This window comes from Elaeis guineensis, chromosome 4 (genome assembly GCF_000442705.2).
Source record: "Elaeis guineensis isolate ETL-2024a chromosome 4, EG11, whole genome shotgun sequence".
Lineage (NCBI taxonomy): Eukaryota > Viridiplantae > Streptophyta > Magnoliopsida > Arecales > Arecaceae > Elaeis > Elaeis guineensis.
Genome location: NC_025996.2, coordinates 8,341,107 through 8,351,373, shown reverse-complemented (window position 1 = coordinate 8,351,373; position 10,267 = coordinate 8,341,107). Strand labels below are relative to the sequence as shown.

Sequence of the window (10,267 nt, the reverse complement as noted above, 5' to 3'; positions counted from 1 at the left end):
CAAAAGTGTCTTACAATTACCATTCCCTTACCTCTCCTTTATAGACAATTCGGGTATAACCACTGAACACGTGGAGTTCCATTTTTTATGGTACTAAAAAATTGTTAATCTCTATTATCGGGCCATAATCATAAAGTTAGTGGATAGTTTATGCCCACTAATGGTCGTGGTATGTAGTTATTGCCTACGATTGTAGTATTATGATTGTAGATTAGGCAGTCGGCCATGTCGGTCGGTCGTGGCAGTCGGTCATATCTGTCGGTTGTGGCAGTCGGCCATAGCAATCAGCCGTGGCTGTCGGTCATGATGATCAGTCGGCCATTATGATGCTAGTTCGGTCATAAAAATTTTGCTTCGACCATAATAGTCAATCGGTTATGATGGTCAATTGGCTATTAGATAGTCGGTCATGAAGATGCTGCTTCGGTCATGATGGTCAGATGGCCATGATAACTCTACTTCGATCATGATGGTCAGTCAGCCATGATGGTCACTCGGACATTGGCAGTCAACCATTATGATGCTGGTTCGGTCATAAAGATATTGCTTCAGCCATGATAGTCAGTTGGTCATAGTGACTCTGCTTCGACTATGATGATTTTGCTTTGGTAATGATATTGCGGACTTAGAAAAAAAGGGATGACTAGTGAAGGTGTTAGAACCTCACCTCATGAGAGCTGAATCATGAAAGTTTCTTCCCTTCCGAGCTCTCCTTTTGGGAATGCTATCATAATCTATTGCCGATGTGAAATCGAAAGCCGATCTTGAATGGGAGGAAGAGGATTCGATTATCCCAATAGTTGCCCCCCACTCTCAAATTCAAAGTAACTTGACACGTTGGATGATAGGAGTCAGCATATTTTTTGTCATGATTTCAAGCCCCGATTCTGTGATCGTTTCAGCTATCAACCGAAGTCGGCATATTGTTCCACTCGATCATAGTCGAGTCGACATATTATTCCATCCAACCATAGTCGAGTGGGCATACTGTTCCGTCCAACCATAGTCGAGTCAATATATTCTTCCATCCGACCATAGTCGAATTGACATATTTTTCTGTCCGACCATAGTCAAATCGGTGTTTTAGTCTTGTTGGAACTCATCTTGATCTGGAGATCAGTATTTTTCTGCTTTGACCCCTCAGGGCTTATGTTGGACCTCGTATTTGTCGTCAAATTGCATAGTCGTCGGATGAGCTGTTAACTTATTATTTTTCTTTCAGGATGTGGATCTCTTAATCAATCGAATAAGAGCCAACTAAATAATTGAAGATATTTATAGCTTATCGACATTCCATGTCCAAAGGACAGTCGTTCTGTCATACAAAAATATTGTCGTACATTGCACTATTTAATCGAAACATTATCGTAAGTCATTCCGTTATAGAGAAACATAGTCGTCATTTGGAAAGAGCTTTCTGAATCATAGATCACGATCGGTTCGTTGTTTGGAGAAGCTTTCCGAATCGTAGATAACTACCAATTTATCATTTAAAGAAGCTTTCCGAATCGTAGATCACGATCTATTCATTATTTGGAGAAGCTTTCCGAATTGTCTATCCCCCAAAGTCTCGTCACTTAGTCATTTTGTAGCCTTTTAACTTGACGATCTAGCTCCTGGAGCTTCCACTTGTAGTTATCCACATAATGAAAATCCTCTCGGAGAGAGCACCTAGGAGTAGAACTTTCGTTGGATGAGGGAAAAAAGAAGATCATCATTTCTCCTTATCAGCTTTGTGGAGAGAAAATAGATGGTGATTAGTGCGTTGAGTGTGATGAGTTGAGTGGCCTATCCCGTCGATAAGACTGTCGTCGAGGTTGCGCCATCATCGATTATTGGCTGTGTTTGCTGGAGGCTATGATCTGCCTCCATTAGTATCTTTTCTTGCTGCACGAAGGCAGCAAATTACTGAGTGTCCGCGATGATGACCAGATGTGAGGAACTGGGCTCGGTCGGTGGAAGTGAAAAATCTTTTCGATGGGAAGAATACCGGACGGAGCTAGTGAAAATATTCTATACTCTCGTTTTCACCATAATAATTAGATTTTCTCCCCTTTTCGGGCACGTCAATTTGTTGCGGCCAATCTCCAATTGTGCTTGACTTCGGTGAAGAGCAACCTATAAAAAAAATTTATTAGCCAGAATTATGTCCGATAGAGACTCTTCGATGCTTAAGTCATTGGGGAGTAGTGAACAACAGGTACTTTGGAATAGAATCCGACGGGATTTAGCCTAAAAGTGTCTTACCATTGTCGTTCCCTTTATTGTTACGGACAAAGGCTCGGTTCGGCCCGTCACGTGAGGTATTGTCCGCTCTGGCCCATGGACCTTATAGTTTTGCCCTTTAAGAGGCACCTCACGTGGTAAAAAAAATTTTCTCCTTATAAGTGCGAATCTCTTTTGACTCATAATCAATGTGAGATTATTGGTGCCCTCCACTTTATTAGAACTACAACAGAGGCCCCCAGTCAAGGGGGACTCCGATATGTATAGTCCGAAGAGTTCTACAGTCAGTTGAGGCAGATCTCGACCCCTTCCTGATACATCATTATTACGAATAAAGGCTCGATCCGTCACGTGAGGTATTATCAGCTCTAGTTCATGGACAAGGCCTCACGGTTTTGCTCTTTAAAAGACACCTCACGTGGAAAGAATTTTTTTCTCTTTATAAATGTGAGTCCTTCTTGATTCATAATCGATGTGGGACTATTGATGCCCTCTATATTATTAGAATTATAATATTTTATAATATTTTTATTGACAAAATTTGTGTTCATGTAGCCCGACATTTGTTTTGATGCATTTTTAACTTGTAGTGATTATGATGGAGCAATAACTCTCTCTATATTTTTCAGGTACGCTGGCAGCTCAAGCAGTGCTCTGTCTCAGTTAAATTTATTGTGTAATGATCGGCAAATGTGCTTTGTCTTGTACAATGATCATTTGAGACTGTTCCAATGCAGTCTTCAAACCTAATTATCGTGGATGTGCAAACTAGAAACTTTTTTATTTAGAGATAATGAACTAGTATCTTCTTTTTTGCTACCAGTAGAAGTTTAATTTCTTGGACAATAACAGATTCCTGGAGTAAGTTCCATTTTACCTTTTAACCTCGAGTATGGTGGCATATTATATTATACCTATTGGATTGAACTGAAAAAATTTAGTTAATGCCATCTCACTGAACCAGGCTTCAATTAAAGCGGATCGATTTAAGAGAGTTTGTATTTATATTGGCTATAGATTGTCACATCAGGGTGCATAAAAGAAATGTAACTAATTTTTTAAGAACTAAGAAAGAAATATAAGGTGACGGGAGCATCTTACTCCCCTCATTTTTTTCTCAAAAAAAAAATATATATATATATATATATATAACTTTTTTAGATAAGATGCCAGAAGATAGACTACCATGAAGGCAAACTTCCAATTTGTCGTCTATATTTGACTGGGAGATGTTCAATTTCAAATGTAGCATGACACATGATGGTATATTGTGCCAGTATGCTGTGCTACATCTATTTTTGATCACACTAAGACTTCAAAATGAGCTGCTCTTCCGATCTATGCCCGAGCTCAGCAATTAGTGAAGCAATTGTGATGGCAAAATACTTGGTCCTCTCCGGATCACTTAAGGGTGACTGGCGCTGATTAGTCTTCCACAACCGCCCAAGAAGGAGACAGGATCCATCTCTGCAATAATGGAACACGGCTTCAGGCTAAAAGAACAGTCTAACAAGGTTCAACTCAAGCATGCATCGAGGGAGGCACACTAACTGTGCATCCAAATTTAGTTAGCAGAACGGCATAAATGTGACCAAGGATACTGCATATCCTGAATTTTTGTGGACATATCTTGACTTGGATGTATTTGGGAGTACTTGGAGCACATGAACCAGCACTTTGTATTTAACTTCAGACACAAAAAGAAAATGTAAAGCATTTTCTTTTCTGATTCTGTATCTTTTGTTTCATTAGATCACTCATATTAAAATTCTTCCTCACGATTATCTAGGGAAGCCATAGTTTGAAATTATTCAAGATCAGGAGGAAAATTGACTATGATTTACAAAATCATGTTACTTCATTGGAAGCAAAATTAAGCTGGATTTATATTGCCCTGGAGCCTAAAAATTTTATAATTGATTTTTAATGCGACCAATAACTTGCAAATGACGTCCAAAACATCTAATGTTTCATATTTGCATGTCCTATATATAATTTGGATTAGATTGTATATTGCGAAACTAGATATATTTAAGAAGGTCTTAGTTTTACCCGGTATTTCTTTTTGTTGGGGGTTTGCTTTGTAACATTGAATAATTGACATGTATAGATATGATGTTATTACACTTTTGTTTACGTACATGTGTGGATTGTAATATTTAGACCTTTATTCATCGAAGGAGGAATTCAAATTTATTTTTATTTTTATTAAAACAAAAGTATTTGAATTTTTAATAAGAATAATTATTAAAAGAGTATATTTCATAATGCAAATAACCTTTTGGCTATAATAAAGCATAATTTAACAAAATATATTGGTGTCTTGATGGTTGGTGATTTTTAACTTAAAGATGGATCATTGGTTCACTTTCCATTAAAGGTGGTAACTTTATGATTTCTTGTAGTGATTGACAAAAATTAAAATCAATATTTTTTAGAGGTTCACTAATAAAATAATTGCTAAAATTATGCTTAATTCAAGCAATTCACTTTTAGGAATGCATGTCTAGAATCTCAAAAATATCTAGCTTTTTTTTTTTTTTGTATACTCAGTACAAATAAATAGTAAATTTTAGAATTAAGATTTTTGTTCGTACCATATCATAATCCAGAGTAGAAGAGCAAAAACTAGTTAGATAATAGTCAAATGGCGGTGCCAGGAGTTGAATAATAATATAGAGTAAGATATTCTAAACTAATTATTAAAATATAAGATTTAATTTTTTTATAAAATAATTATTAAAATATGAAATATCATAATATATTTTCAATAGTATATTCTATAATGTCAATAACCTTTTACTATAGTGAATCATAATTTAACAAAATAGATTGCTGTCATGATGATTGATGGTTCTTAACTAATTGATGGATCACTGATTCAATTCCCACCAAAGTTGGTAATTATCAGGAATTCTACGATTTTTTGTAGTTATTGCTAAGAGTTAAAATCAGAATTTTTTAGAGGTTCATCAATAAAATAATTGCCAAAATTATGCTTAATCCAAGCAATTCATATCTGGAAATGTATGTCTAGAATCTAAAAAAATATTTAATATTTTTTTCATTTACTCAAATATAAATAAATAATAAATTTAAGAATTAAAATCTTTATTTATATCGTATCCTAATCCATAGCAGAAGTACAAAGATATTAGTTGGATGGTAGTCACATGAGTAAACAGTGCCATGAATTGGGCGGTCCATGGTGAACTGCGTAGATTGTTTGGACGTTTTCCAGACATTTTGTACAGTCCATGATACTATTTCATAGATCGATCGTGATCGGACGGCTCAGGGATGTGTCGGTCTTGATCCAACGGTTTGCGGCTTGATCTGGGATTTGTTTGGGCTTGATTAGGATTCCTAATCCTAATCTAACCTTTGTTTAAGACCTATAAAGGCCTGGGAACAGTGAATTGTGTGTGTGGTTTAGTTTTTTGCCGTGGATGCGGGAAGGCTTCGCATGGAAAATGAATCAAAACTCGAGAAGAAGAGAGAGGCGCGAGGTCGCTGAGAGAGAAGAAGCAAGAGGCTCCTAAACAGCGGACGTCGATCGCTTCAGGAGTTCAGAAGGGTTTTCCAAGAGAGAGAGCTTTTGTGAGGGAGAACTTCAGGAGAGAGAAATTGGGTGTACAAGGGTTGAGGGAAAGATCTCCTCTTGTAAAATTTTTTTTTCATAGTAAAATTTGCATGCCTCGTGGAGGAGAGCTCTTTTATGGCTGATTCACATATTTTGATTATTTTTGTTTTATTTCTTCTTTCTTTCTGCTGCATCGCATGTACTAAAAAGATCCTAGGAGGTGGTGTCCTGGCCAGACATCCTCCCAGCAAGTGGTATCAGAGCGAGGCGGTATAAGGATGCAATTGCAGTGGTGGTAAGCAAGACTGAAGATGGAGAAGACAGGATCAATCAAGATGGAGATCAACAAATTTGATGGTAAGAGCAATTTTTTCTTGTGGCAGGCAAGGGTGAAGAACGTGCTCATCCAATAAGGGTTGATCGATGCTCTCTTGTGCAACGAGAAGCCGACCACCATGGAAGTGCAGGATCGAAAATGGCTATAGATGCAGGCGGTGAGTACCATTCGCATGTACTTAGCGGATGAGGTGGTGATCTATGTGCTGAGCGAGACTTTTCCGACGATGCTATGGTCGAAGCTCGAGAAGTTGTACATGGTAAAATCTCTCACCAACACTCTTTTCCTCTGGAGGCAGTTTTACCAGCTACGGATGACTGAGAGATAGAGCGTGCAGGAGCATCTAAGCCACTTCTAGAAGATCCTTACCGACCTCCTCAGCATTGGTGAGAATGTTGAGGAGAAGACCAGGATGCTGGTTTTGCTAGCATCGCTTCTACCTTCGTACGAGTCCTTGGTGACTGCTCTTCTAGTGGGAAAGAGCACTATCAAGATGGACGAGGTCACCACGGTAATACTCCAGAACGAGGTTCTCAGGAGGGAGAATCCGACTTCGAGCTCAGCTTTGATGGCTTCTGGAGGAGCAGAAGGCGGTAGATGGAGCGACAGGAGATTGCGACGAGGGCGGTCCAAGTCCAGGAGGGACTTGAACAAAATCAGATATTACCGATGTGAGGAGTTGGGGCATCTAGCCAAAGATTGCCCTCAACTCAAAAATCGGACGGTGGCTGCTGTGGCGACGGCCGACAGCAATTCAGATGGAGATATCTTGGAGATATCTGACGAAGTATCTATTTCTTCCCAACAGTGGATATTAGATTCTGTATGCCCCTATCATGTATGTTGCAGAGAGGAGCAGTTTGACTCCCTAGAGAACAGTGAGGGCACTGTATATCTGCCGGATGGATCGAGCTGTGCGATTAGAGGCATTGGGATGGTCAGCTGGAGGACACATAATGGTGCAGTGAGGAGATTGGGGGAGGTCCGATACATATCCGATTTCAGACGAAATCTTATCTCACTTAGCAGACTGAATTCGAGAGGCTACAGAACGGTAACTGGTGGAGGAATCCTGAGGGTGCTACGCGGCGATAGAATTGTATTGGAGGGAAAAAAGGAGAGTAGAGGACAATATTACCTGACGGAGAGCCCAATACGAGGTGGAGCTTCGGAAGTCAAGCGGAGCCCAGAGCGAGGTGGAGCTCCAGGTGAAGGTGGATCGAGCATAAGACAGGAGACTCGGGAGGATGAGAGACGACGTCGCAAGGTGAGATTCCTATTGCCACAGGATGATGCTCCGAGCAAGTCTCAGGTCAGAAAGAGCACAGCATATGATGGAGATGGGATCGAGCGGCCTAACTCGACTCCCATGTTTGTCCATCCATGATCAGTAGGCGATTGCCCCAGGATATGGGGGCGAGGAGATCCAGAAGCTCTCAGAGTTAGGAGGAGGCCGAATATCGAATCGAAGTAAAGATTGTTAGGATTTGATGCCTCGAGATTGAGTCCACAGTGAGGTTCGCGATGAAAAACAGAGTCCAACGAGTTCAGAATCACCCCAAACGGAGCTCGGATGGAAGAGATATGAGCTTTTAAAGTCGGCACGAGATCCGAGGTGGTGGAGGACCGCCGGCGGCCGGCGGTGCGGCCGCAGACGGCGGAGCACGGCCCAGGGGGGCCAACGTATGGGGCGCGCAGGCCCACAGGATGCGGCCCAGGCCCAGGCGCCCAGCGCAGGCGCGGCCCAGGCTCGCACGCGCGGGCTGGCCCAAGCACTGCTCCTGGGCCTGTACCCCGATCCACGGTAGACTGGGTGGTCTATAACGGACCACATGGACCGCTTGGGCATTTTCTAGGCATTTCGTGTGGTTCACGATACTATTTTGTAGATCGATCGTGATCGGATGGTCCAGAGACGTTCCGATCTTGATCCAATGGCTTGAGGCTTGATCCGGGGTTTGTTTGGGCTTGATTAGGGTTCATAATCCTAATCTAACCCTTATTTAAGGCCTATAAAGGCATGGGAACAATGAATTGTGTGTGTGGTTCGGTTTTCTACTGTAGATGCAGGAAGGCTTCGTACGGAAAATGAGTCAGAACCCGAGAAGAAGAGAGAGGTGCGAGGTCGGTGAGAGAGAAGGAGCAGGAGGCTCCTGGATAGCGGACGCCGGTCGCTTCAGGGGTTCAAGGGGGTTTTTCAAGAGAGAGAGCTTTTGTGAAGGAAAACTTCAAGAGAGAGAAATTGGATGTACAAGGATTGAGGGAGAGATCTCCTCTTGTAAATTTTTTTTTTATAGTAAAGTTTGTATGTCCCGTGGAGAAGAGTCTTTTTGTGGCTGATCCACGTATTTTGATTATTTTTGTTTTGTTTGTTTTTTTTTCTTGCTGCATTGCGTGGTACTAAAATGGTCCTAGAAGATGGTGTCCTGATCAGACATCCACCCAATAACTGGAGAAAGGATGACGGAAGGACGATGGAAGGATGGATGTGCGTGAGTGGATTGTCTGAAATTCATCGAAGAGAGGATGTTAGGAAGATGGAAACCTAACTACAAAATTCTTGGAATTGAAAGGGACGTGGTCGAAACCCATGGGTTTCAAATAGTCTCCATGATAGAAGAGCATTTTTATCCATTATAACGGTAAACACACACCGTCAATGGTTAGGTGATCCTTAGGATCTCGTTGGAACGTTTCAAAAATTTTAAGAACCTATTTGATATTTTTTAAAATATAAAATATATATATATATAATTGATCTAAATCGGAGAAAATGTTAGTATAATCTATCTTAAAAAAAAAAATAGACCGATCCGGACTCCGTCGGCCATAGTTTCTCCAAAGTCGTCGGCGCGTAACACCCACTTCAGCGGCTCGGTGCTTGGGACGTCCCTTTTGCGTTCGGGTTGAAACCCCAGTCCGAACCAAACGAGGGTTCACCCTCTTCCGACCCTGCACTGACTTGGATCTCAGCCTATGTTAAGGCCAGCGTACCCCCTCAAGAAACAAAGAAATTCCCCACTCTTCTCGTTTCCAGTTTTTCCCCGTTCCACCGCGCGCCCATGGGGTCGAGCCCTGCCCTCAAGCTTTACAGCTACAAGACCACCAACCACACCGTATCCCTCTCACAGAAAACCACGCCCAGATCACGACCTCCTCCCGCCCTTTCCTACCCACAGATCTTTCCCACCTTCGATCTTCCTCAAGTCAGGGTGACGATCAACATTAAGGAACACAAGGTCTGCTTCCGGACGCGCTCGCTCGACGGAGTCAACACCGTGGACCGGGTCACTGCGAGCCTTCCTCCCAAAACCCAAAGGGTTTTCGACATCGTCACCTTCTTCGTCTCGGAAACCGCAGAGGATGCCATCCGCGCGATGCTCGCCCGCACGATCTTAAATCCCAGCAAGCACGAGTTCTTGGCCCGTTACTTCTCCCGCTTCGCCCATCGTGCCGCCGCTGAGGCTGGCAAGAAGCTGATCGATGGGGTGGAGCTGGCAAGAGAGAGTTTCCAGCGTCATGTCCGGTGTGCCTCGAGGACTACTTCTTTCCGCACTGCATCGAGCAGGAGCTCTTGTGCACCCCATGCCTCCACGTATTCCATCAACGGTGCATCGCAAGCTGGCACCACGCCACATGGCCCGTGTGCCGCTCCAAATTTTGAAGTATTTCATCTAATGCATTCTTTTGCATCAAAGAAACCCGCGATTTGTTGTGTTAGTGCTCATATTGAGACGGTAGGCGGGGAAAAAAATATATTGATGTGGAGTTATAGGGTATTTTTTGATTAGTTTTTTTTTTTTTTTTGCTTGCAAGTTTTTATACTAAGAGGACGACATGCTTTATTTGTAATTGAATTGGATAAATAAAGAAGCATCGATGGATGTCGGTTTTGCATTATTTTGATTTTCTTTAATTCTTTCTTTATTTATTTGGCGTGTAGTCTTGCATCACTAGAAAGGGTAACATTGGATTGCAATGTTTTTTTGTTTTCTTTGAGAAAAATAAAAGATGATACAATTTATATATGTTCCATGTTATTTTGAGGTATTGCTCTTTGTCTGCAGAAGTACCCAAGAATCTCACATGGTACGACCCATGAGTCTCGAAGAAGGACCAAG

General features: G+C 41.7%; 1 pseudogene; it reads left to right on the top strand.

Moving 5' to 3' along the window:
- Positions 1-9,188: 9,188 nt before the first annotated feature.
- Positions 9,189-9,964, top strand: LOC140856866 (uncharacterized; annotated as a pseudogene).
- Positions 9,965-10,267: the final 303 nt, after the last annotated feature.